This window comes from Schistocerca gregaria, chromosome 2 (genome assembly GCF_023897955.1).
Source record: "Schistocerca gregaria isolate iqSchGreg1 chromosome 2, iqSchGreg1.2, whole genome shotgun sequence".
Classification (NCBI taxonomy): domain Eukaryota; kingdom Metazoa; phylum Arthropoda; class Insecta; order Orthoptera; family Acrididae; genus Schistocerca; species Schistocerca gregaria.
In genome coordinates, this window is record NC_064921.1 from 526,665,253 (window position 1) to 526,677,112 (window position 11,860).

Below are 11,860 nucleotides of genomic sequence, written 5' to 3' on the forward strand. Positions count from 1 at the left end.
TCTACCATAGTTCTCACATGCTCGTTCCATTTCATTGGTTTGCAATGTTGCACCCAGATATTTAAACGACTTGACTGTATCAAACAGGAAGCTATTAATATTACATCCAGACATTATGGGTTTGTTCTTGCTACTTAATTTGCATTCTTCCACATCTAGCACTCATGGCCATTCACCACACCAACTAGAAATTTTGTCTAGTCATCTTGCATCTTCCTACAGTCACTAAACTTCCTACAGTCACTAAACTTAACACACACCACAGCATCATCAGAAAACAACTACAGATTGCCACTCATCCCGTCCCCAAATCATTTATGTGTGTAGAGAACAACAGCGGTCCTATCACACTTCCAGGGGCACTCCTGTTGATACCCTTGTCTCTGATGAATAATTGCCATCGAGTTTTCAAGCCACTCACATATCTGTGAACTTATTTCATATACTCGTACCCTCATTAACATTCTGCAATGGGGCATAGTGTCAAATGCTTTCCGGAAAACTAGAAATGTGGATCTGCCTGTTGCCCTTCATTCATAGTTCTCAGTATATCATGTGAGAAAAGGGCAAGCTGTGTTTCACATGAGTGATGCTTTCGAAATCTGTACTGATTCATGGATATAAGCTTCTCAGTCTCAAGGAAGTTTAATATATTTGAACTGAGAATATGTTCAAGATTCTGTAGCACACCGAAGTTGGGGATATTGGTCTGGAATTTTTTTGGGTCTGTTCTTTTACCCTTCTTATATACTGGAGTTACCTGCTCTTTTGTCCAGTCACCTGGGGCTTTCTGCTGGGCGAGAGATTCACGATCTCATCCGGTGAGTCTCTTCCACCCAGGGTTCTGGGTGACTTTTCCAAACTTTCCCAATGCCCTAAACCTCACCAGTCCTTTTCCTTCATACTAGAGATGGGCAAACTTGTTCATCCTTGGGAACTAGTTTACTGGTGACCTCTCTTTTATGGAAACCGTTTATTGTTACTCATTCATTTGTGTGTGGTATGTGGTTGCTATGAAAAATGTAAAATTACTAGCATAGGTGACTCAAGGACAGAAGGCACCAAAAGGGCACACTAGCCTGCCTCCTGGAGCACAGAATTTTTATTCATTACAGAATTCTCACACACTTTAAGTAATTTCCGTGATTTTGCAAAACCTCTCGTTTAGCCAATTGTAGTGTTATGTGGCTGATGGCAGTGAAATAATGTAAGGTGGTGCACAAAAAACCAGCCCCGAGTACAGACTGCTCACCAATTACACAAAATTTGTTGACTGCTATGAGCAGAATAGATAAACACGTAATAATTAGGCAGTAAAGAAATAACAAATAGGCTAATGCAAACAACAACTTCAAAAAAATAGACAACAATTAATGAGTGACAGTGAGCAGTCTAGTACCTGGGGCATATATTTCGTGCACCACCCTGTACCACAGGAATAATATAGTGGAAATCACCATATTCTCTTTACAAAATATGGGACCAGACACTCAGTTATGGAGAACGGGCTTCATTTGGTTGTAAGTCGGTCTGCCTTCCTTAACAATAAACATGCTGTTTTATCTTAAATAAAAAAGACAGAAAATGGCCAATTGTGTGCTGTGCCAACTTCCTTTGCGTGTGTAATAACAAAAAAAATTGCCTTTTTATAAGTATGTCTTCTGCTGTTTATTGAAATATTGATGTAAGCTGATATGCCCTTTTGTTACCTGGAAAGATGTATGTATTACATACAACATAATTTTTATGTAATTTACATAATTATTAAATACATTTTAATTACTGGTCATGGACACTGAATAGAATATGAAAAGAACCAGAAGTCCAGAGCTGAAGAAAGGTTTGAAATAGATATAGAATGGGCGTGCACAGTGAAGGAAATGATCGAAACTCGATACTGAACTAATTAGGAGCAGTCAGCAAAGGAACTGTATGCGACGAGTGGCCGCGTGAAGAAGGATGAGTCCGGCTGAGGGAGACTGAGACCAAGTCAGATGGGAATGGGACTGAGGCTGGAACGAGACTGGCCAATGTGCTGTTGCAGGAACAAGACCGACCGTTTCCTGTTCCCAGGAACTACAAGTAGAAAGCCACGACCGAAGTGAACTATGAAAGACCGTTCCTTAGAATTTATTCCTCAGTGCTTCGGTTCATCTTGGTAAACCGTTCCTTTGGATCCGTTTGATCGCAAATGACCCATATTTACTTCATACCTCATCCCCCCCACCCCCACCCCCACCCCCTTCTACCAAAAGGAGTCACTGGCTCCAAGAGCTGGCAAATGCTTAGTGAGTTGATTTTTATCTATCTAATTACATTATAGATTTTCAGGGATGATGAAAAAGGATAAATGTACCAATTTGAGGTAAGGGACCCTGTTCTGGAAATGACCGAGTTGAAAGATATAAGCAGAACTTGTTCTGATGTTCCTGAGAGTATTGGTACTGTTGTTGCTAATATTTTTGGTTAGCCAGCTTTGAGAAGTGGTAGTGTAGATCAAAACAAGAAAAAAAGTCCATTAAACTAGGACTCTGAAGTGCATACTCTAAAGAGCTGTGAGCACTTATTCATCTCTGCTACTGTGAAACACATATCTCTTACTGAACAAGTGGCTATAGCTCTTAAGGTATGCACTCTAGAGCCATTGTTTACTCGAAATTTTTTCTTGTTTTGGTCTGTACTACCTCCTCCAAAATTATGGAAACAAAAGAGCTTCCCGTAAAACAGATGTGTTCACAGTATTGAAGTGAACAAGTACTTGTAACTGTTCATGTATGCGTTTTAGAGCCCATGTTTACTAGACATTTTTTCCTTATTTTGGTCCATAGTATTATCTTTCAAAGTTGCCTATCCAACAATCTTAGCAGCAACAATATTAATGGTATGTGTATTCCACTGTGAGAGGTATCAGAGTGATTTTCACTTACAACTTTTCAGTCAGTTGTTTCTGGAGTGGATCTCAGATTCACATATTTACCCTTCCCCATCGTCCATTTAAGTTTGTCACATCATCACAGAATGACCCTGTATGTATTAAGTCCAGATCATGTACTGGCTAAATTTATATGTTCGTCAGACTAACTGATGCAGATGACTTCCTGGAGAGTTCTCAGTAAGTCTGCAGGGTTTAATGGCAATTGTGATTGAAGATAAAATCTTTCAAGTTATTAGTCTGCAGCAGGTTCCTCTTCAATTTCTTCTTACAGAATTGTTGTGACATCTCTGTCGAGATCTTCATCAGGATCCTCTGATGTTTCATATTAGTTAGATACTGTCAGTTCTTGTACTGCCTGTGTTCAGCTAATAGGAACACTATAAGATCCTGAAGAGTATAAACATGTTCTGGTATTTCCTACAAAAAGTTCAGAAACATTAACATTAGGAAAGTGTTTGATATGCCCACAATAAATGACTGATGATGATGATTGTGCTTTTATGAGACAAAGCTCTGTGGTCATCAGTCCATTCAACAATGGAACACTCAGCAGGTGTCATGGCAAAGGAAAATCAGTGGTGGCTATACTTTCCAAGAACCAAAATGTAGTGACAAAATGTAGAAGCAGGTTCAGTGAGGTGGCAGTTAAATATGATGACCAAGTTTCTAAATTGTGTGTGAATTAAAGGACCAAACCTGGCACCTGCAAACAAGCCCCCCCCCCCCCCCCCCCCCCCCCCCCCGAACTCTGACAAAATCAAGACCTCAGTGAGAAGTATCTACAGAATATCAGGGCAAGGAGAGGACTTACCAGGTAACTCCTTTGAGCTGAAACTGTGGAGAGGAGCTTGCCTTCCACCACCCCTACTTCCACCCCTACCAGTATAAAGGTAGAGGAACTATAATAATTTAGGATACAATGAAGTGCCAAAGAAACTGGTACAGGCATGTGTAATCAAGTACAGAGATATGCAAACAGGCAGCATACGGCACTGCAATCAGCAATGCCCATATGAAACAAAAAGTGTCTGGCGCAGTTGTTAAAAATGGTTACTGCTGCTACAGTGGCAGGCTATCAAGATTTAAGTGAGTTTGAATGTCGTGTTATAGTGGGTGCATGAGTGATGTGACGCAGCATTTCTGAGATAGGGATGAAATGGGGATTTTCCCATACAATCATTTAACGAGTGTAGTGTGAATATCAGGAATCCAGTAGAGCAAGAAATCTCTGACATCGCTGCAGCCGGAAAAACATCGTGCAAGAATGGGACCAACAAACAACTGAAGAGAATGGTCAACGTGACAGAAGTGCAACCCTTCCGCAAATTTCTGCAGATTTAAATGCTTGACTAGCAACAAGTGTCAGCATGCAAACCATTCAATGAAACATCATCAATATTGGTTTTCGGAGCTGTAGGCCTGCTTGTGAACCCTCGATGACTGCACGACACAAGGGCCTCTCAATGATGACATTGGACTGCTGATGACTGGAAACATGTTGGCTGGTTGGACGAGTCTTGTTTCAAATTGTATCGAGCCGTTGGACGTTTATGGGTATGGAGAATCCGTGGACCCTACATGTCAGCAGGGGACTGTTCAAGCTGGTGGAGGCTCTGTTATGTGTGGGGCATGTACAGTTGCAGTCATATGGGACCCTTGATTCGTCTAGATACGACTCTGACAGGTGACACGTATGTAAGCAGCCTGTCTGATCACCTGTGGCCAGAGTGGCTCCAGGAACACTCTTCTGAGTTTAAACACTTCCGCTGGCTACCAAATTCCCCGATATGAGCATATCTAGGACACCTTGCAACATGCTTTTCAGAAGAGACCTCCAACCCCTCGTACTCTTACGGATTTATGGACAGCCTTGCAGGATCTTGGTGTCAGTTCCCTCCAGCGCTACTTCAGACATTAGTCGAGTCCATACCATGTTGTGCTGTGTCACTTCTGAGTGCTTGCTGGGGGCCTATGTGATATTAGGCAGGTGTACCATTTTCTTTAGCTCTTCAGTGTAGTAATCACTTCTTCTCATGAAATGCACGATTTGTTTCATGGCTATTTTGTCACCTGTGTGGTTGAGTTGAAGGTAAGTATCTAATTTCAGTTCCTTAATAATGTTGATCGAAGTGGCAAATTCCACAAGTTTGTTGACCAAAAGTCAAGGAGGTAAAGTATTCACATCAAAGTGAATGTTTTTGTTTTAGTATAAAAACATGGATGCATCTGGTGTGATCAATGTCTTGTCTGCATAGCGTGATGGATTCTTTTCAAGAACTATTCGAGTGGTTGCAATTACTAATTTTTTTCCATGAGATAGTAGAAAGCAGTGTTTCCGGACTATTCTTGTGCCTTTCAGGTAGGTTCACATAGTTAGCATTCAGTGACATACATTCATGTGGCACAGTCATAGATGCAGAATTCACCTATCTAGTGTTCTCAAGCCCATGGGGCCCAATTAGGATGTGTGCCACTACTAATAATGGCAGAGAGGGTGATATTTAAGACTGATCCTTGACGTACTCCATTCTCATGTGCATTTCAATTTCTGAGGGTCACTCTAATCTAGATATGTGAAACTGTAGAAATACAAAGTTGTTTATAAGGATTAGCAGAGGACATTGGAAGCCCCATAAGTTTAGTGTGAAAAGGATGTGGTGACATCATGTGGTGTTTTATGCTTTTTTATAGATTGAAGAACACATCAATTCAATGGCAATAGTTTATGAAGGTATCTCTGACTGCAAACTCCAAGCACATCAGTTGTCAGCGGTGGATTTAAATTTGCAGAAACTGCGTTGGTATAGGGATTGAATCCTGTATGACTCAAGGCACCAGAGAAGACTTCGGTTTAACATCCTTTCTAACAGATTGCATGGTTCCTTACATGATTTTGTGTTGTGTGATGGATATTAATGTAATTAAGTAGATACAAATGCAAACAAAACCTGATTAAATATGAAATAGGCATCATTTTTCCGCACCTTGCTTTGATAAGGTAACAGTGAAAACATTGCTACAATATCAATGTTAATAAAACCAGTTCTCAGAGGGAGCAATCGTAGGCACTAACGATTATTTCTAATAGCTCAATTGTCTGCAACACATACACACACTGGCTACTATAAAACAAGGAAAACTTATCAAACTGGAATAACACAAGCAAATGTAAGAGAACTGGCATGAGAATTAAATACATTGTTAGTACAGTAGAATTGCATGAAAATACCGTACGCTAACTTTTAGCACTGCAGCTTGTTTATACCCCGTCTGTGCTTAGCAGAAGACAGCGTATTTGTAATCAGGATGCTAGTTTTTTCCATGTGAGAGAGATTACAGCTGGGATTCACTGGAAAAGAACGGTTGTAGATAGTCGATGGAAGATCAAACTAACTGAACAGTAGGTGTTCAAATGTTTATATGTTCAATTCTTTGTTATTCAAAGATCGTGGAAGCAGTACCTAATCTCTGGTTCGACTTGCAGAAGGGTCATTCCATGCCAAGTGGTGTAGAGGTTCCCACATGACCATCACATATTTTGCTGAAATTTTATGTGAACATTCGCACATGTTCCCAGTGAACTTCGGTGAAGTTTTACTATCACTAATTTAATGCTGTAAGAGATACAGTCATTTGTCTGACCCCATTACGCAGCTGTTGAAAATGCGCCCTTGAGGTTAGGGCAATTTTTTCTTGGGACGGGGGAGTCTTTTGTACAACTTTTATTGCTCTCTTAAGCAATGTAATAAAAAAGGATTTCTTGATCAATCTTCGTATGGATAAATTAAAGTGAAGTCAGCAGAAAAAATAGACACTTGAAAAAAAGGTGAAGTTTAGCTTTTTTATTTTCAATAGTAATTGCAGGATAAACCTGAAACTTTGCACATATTATCAGTACAAGGTTTTAGAATATAAAATTTTATTCTCTTGCTGCATTCCAATGTTTTCCAAATTGAGGGAAAAGTTCACAATTTTTGTAAAAATGCAAATAATGGCTGTTTTTAGCCCACTTGTACAAAAAAAGAGTCTTCCACAAACTCTTTTAAACATTTTCCTTAAGAAAGACTGTGTCCTAAACCACCTAAAAACTAGATTTTCTTTTGGAATGCGAGTGTAAGATCCTAAAATATAACAAGGTGAACATGCATTTAAAATACACACATATTTTACTGTTCCTCAAACTAAATCTGATGTATTTTCTTTGTTTTAGAATTGTTTAGTACACTCTGGGGAAAGTAATATTTAAAGTCCTGATGACCAGGAAGTGAGATCAAGTCCAGACAATTAAAAAAAAAGGTGTGTCTTTTTGTGTGTGTGTATGTGTATTTGGACCACTTTTTTTCACTTTGTGAAAGATGGCATTGTAATAGTCACAAACATATGGCTCACAATTTTAGATGAACATTTGGTAACAGGTAGGTTTTTTAAATTAAAATACAGAATGTAGGTGCATTTGAATATTTTATTTTGGTTGTTCCAATGTCATACATATACCTTTGTGAACTTATCATTTCTGAGAACACATGCTGTTACAGTATGATTACCTGTAAATACCACATTAATGCAATAAATGCTCAAAATGATGTCCGTCAACCTCAATGCATTTGGCAATACCTGTAACAACATTCCTCTCAACAGTGAGTAGTTCGCCTTCCGTAATGTTCGCATATGCATTGACAATGCTCTGACGCATGTTGTCAGGCATTGTCGGTGGATCATGATAGCAAATATCCTTCAACTTTCCCCACAGAAAGAAATCCGGGGACGTCAGGTCCGGTGAACGTGTGGGCCATGGTATGGTGCTTCGATGACCAATTCACCTGTCATAAAATACGCTATTCAATACAGCTTTAACCGCGTGCGAGATATGTGCTGGACATCCATCATGTTGTAAGTACATCGCCATTCAGTCATGCATTGAAACATCTTGTAGTAACATCGGTAGAACATTATGTAGGAAATCAGCATACATTGCACCATTTAGATTGCCATCGATAAAATGGGGGCCAATTATCCTTCTTCCCATAATGCAGCACCACACATTAACCCGCCAAGGTCGCTGATGTTCCACTTAAAAGAGACCTTTTCTATCTTTGTCCTCAGATACTCAAAATCTCATGTTTCATTCAAGCTACTTGAATTTTTTACAGGTTTCATTAATCTAATGTTGAGTGTCATGAGGGAAACTATACCGCCAACCAGACAATGTCACAAAGGCAGTGCTGGAATACTGCAATAATGTGCTGTTATGGAGGCTAGGATTTGTCACTCCTTGATGGCCAATAAAATGAACTTGCTGGACGATGTGAATGCTTGCAGCCTGCTGGATGTATGACCTGTTTCGCTTCTGTGCTGAGAGCATTAATGACATTAAATTTGCTGTCATCAGCTAGGAAATAATTGAACAATATAGTGTTTCAAGATGAATGGTTTTAATATGGGCATTCTTTAGCAGGAACTGGAGAAGATCATCATTTTTGCCAACTGATGAAACAACTATTCAGGTCAGCAGGTTTTCAAATAATGAATCATCTTTTCTGGCCAAAAGAGATGTGTTAATATCAGACCTCCAGACGGGACAATACGCTGCATGCATTTATGAATCGCGTGGTGGATTGGAAATATCTGTGAGACTTCTGCTGTGGAGCAGAATGCTTTAATAAGCTTTAAGTACCCAAATGGCGCAGAAAATTCATGTTATTGGACAGCAAGAAGTGACAAATTGTGGGTTCTGTAACAGCACCTTATTTGCAGTTATTCCACCACCCTCAGCAACATCATCTGGTTGGCCTTTTTTTTTTTACTTGTGACATTCTACAGTAAATTAATGAAACCTGTAAAAAAACTCAAGTAGCTGGAAGGAAACACAAGCTTAGAATCCTAAAAGAGACCTCTTCTACATTCTGATACTTAATGAAATGTATCACCCACTGGTGGCCTCTGTTGCCCAGTTATGTGGAGTGACCTCTCTGGTGGTGGGGATGCTGGTTTTCTCACTTTGAAAGAAAGCAGCAGTAATTTAACCACCATGGACCATAGCAACACATTTACACAATTTTTCATCTGTTCATAAACACTGCAAACTATGCAAACATAGAAGTGCCACACTTTTAAGCTGGAATTAAATTATCATGTCAGTAGAACTGCACAATAAAAAGACAGACTCAGCATTCTCTATAACATGAATCATTTCCAAAAAACGTCTGGCACACTGCTATGAACTTCACCAAAACTTACATAATGTACATCTGCATCTACATCTACTCTCTGCAAATCATCGTGAGGTACAAGGTAGATGTTATATCCATTGTACCATTTATTAGGATTTCTTCCCATTCCATTCATATTTGGAGCGCAGAAGAGTAATTTTTTGAATGCCTCTGTGCATGCAGTAATTATTCTGCCTTTATCCTCAAGATTGACATGTGAATGGTATGTAGGTGACTGTAGTGTATTCCTAGAGCCATCATTTAAAGCCAGTTCTAGAAACTTTTTTATTAGACTTTCTCGGAATAGTTTATCTCTATCTTCAAGAGTCTGTCCGTTCAGTTCCTTCAGTATACATGTGACACTCTCCTACGGATCAGACAAAACCTGTGGCCGTTTGTGATGCCCTTCTCTGTCTATGTTCAATATCCCCTGTTAGTCCCAATATCCCCTGTTAGTCCTATTTGGTATGGTTTTCACACTTGTGCAGTAGTCTAGAACCAGTTGCATGAGTGATTTGTAAGCAATCTCTTTTGTAAAGTGATTGCACTTCCCCAGTATTAGACCAATAAACCAAAGTCTACCACCTACTTTAGCCATGACTGAGTGTATGTGATCATCCCATTTCATATCCCTACAAAGTGTTAACACCCAGATATTTGTATGAATTGGCTTATTTCAACAGTGACTCATTGATATTAAAGTCCTAGGCTACTAAAGTGCACGTCGTGATAGTGGTGCAAAAGTTGAAGCTGCTAGGCAAAAATTTTACTACAATGATGTCCAGTGCCTTGGTAATGTATAGTTAAATTCTGAAGTTTATTATCAATTTGATTCTGTAGTTATCATAGCAGCAAAACAGGCTGAAATCTTTTATGATGAGTAGCAACAAAAGGTGCTCCTTTTCGAGTTGTTGTGACTTGATCTCATCAGGACTTTGAATATTACTTTCCCCAGAGACTATTAAACAACTGTAGAGCATAAAATATTTCAGGTTTAACTTGAGAACAAGTAAAATATGTGTGTATTTTAAATGCACCTCCACATTGTTGTTATTTTTTAAGGCCTTGTACACTTGCATTGCAAAACCGAATGTAGTTTTCTTAGGTAGTTTAGAACACAGTCTTTCTAATGAAAATTGTTTGTAGAAGACGTTTTTGTAAAAGGCATTTTTAGCATTTTTACAAAACTCTTGACTTTGTCATCAGTTTGTAAACTATTGGAAAACTTGTACTGATAATATGTGCAAAGTTTCAGATTTATCTTGCAATTACTTATCTCACATTTTTTCAAGTGTCTATTTTTTCGGCCAGCTTTGCTTCAGATTATCCATATAAAGATTGCTCAAGAAATAATTTTTATTATTTTACTTAAGAGAGCGCCAAAAGTTGTACAAGATGGCCTGGTTTTGTTTATTTCAAGAAAATATTCCCAGAGATGTTATGTCTCTTGTTAAAAGCTAAGGGGGTGCAATTTCGATAGTTGTGCAGTGGAATCAAACAAATAACTCAGAATAGCTATCTGTTAATGTATAATTCTTCTTATATTTGAATAGTTCATGGTAAATAATGCCAATTTTGACTGATTCTTCACAATAATATTCAAACTGCAAATAAATGTCCCAAGAAAGAAACCATTGCCACTATGTAAAAGCTGATGAAATTCTAGTCCTGTTTGATACTTGTGGTAGTATTAAGTTTGATGTAGTTTCATAAGTCGAAAAGTCTGTGTGCAACAGACAAGAGAGGTTATGGAAGATTTACATTTAAAATTCAATGAAATTGGCATATCTCATTATTATGAGGTATCAGCACAAAACAGTGAGTTATTTAAAATGTTTAGATCTACAGTTTTAGGAGTAAATATGTACAATAAAGGAATTTTGTGAGGTTTTCAACAACAGATGGATGACTATTTAAGGGCAGCAGCTATATTGGCTGGCAGAGGTAGTGGCACAGACAGTGCATCAGACATAGATAAAAGTGTGTGAAATTTTTTGTGCATCGTGTCTAGAGCCTTGTAAAATTTTTACATGAGTATGTGAACTTAGGTATAGTTTTCTATAGTAGGTTTGGTGAATTTTAACTCTGAACAGCATCAAGATGTTTAAGTTTCAGTAATTTTTTGTATGAGTTCATGCACTTGAGAAAAGTTTTCCCCTCTTGATTTTTCACACTTTGTCAACTGCAGCATGGTTTTAGGAATTAGTAAATTCTTGAGTGATTTTGAAATAATTCTAGTGTTGTAGTCACAGCATTTGCACAAATGTGAAAAAATATTTTTATTTATTAAATAGCAGCCACATTGTGTCAAGGATGTTTTTTATTCTGCCAACCACATCCTGCCTGCAATTTTGTCAGTTTTCAAGTAATTAGTAGAACAGTAATCAGGCAATGTGATGGGTATGCGGCTACCCCCTAGACACCAATGTAGACAGTGGATTTTAACTTCAGTTGCACAATTTATTAAGCCCTTTGAAGGTCTAGTGCTAACTGTGCATAGAGAGTGGTGAGGACTTAATGAATGTAATTTGCATAAAAGTGAATAGATATGTGTTTGACTCAAACTGTTTACCATCTGAGGTAGTATCCGCAGTGGAAATTCCAAGATATGTGATGGTATGCTTATCTGTATAGGATTATTCCCTTCACTAATGAGTCTTCGCCTAGCTTGCAGCAAGAAGAAATACATGTACTGATTTGACACACATAAAGAACT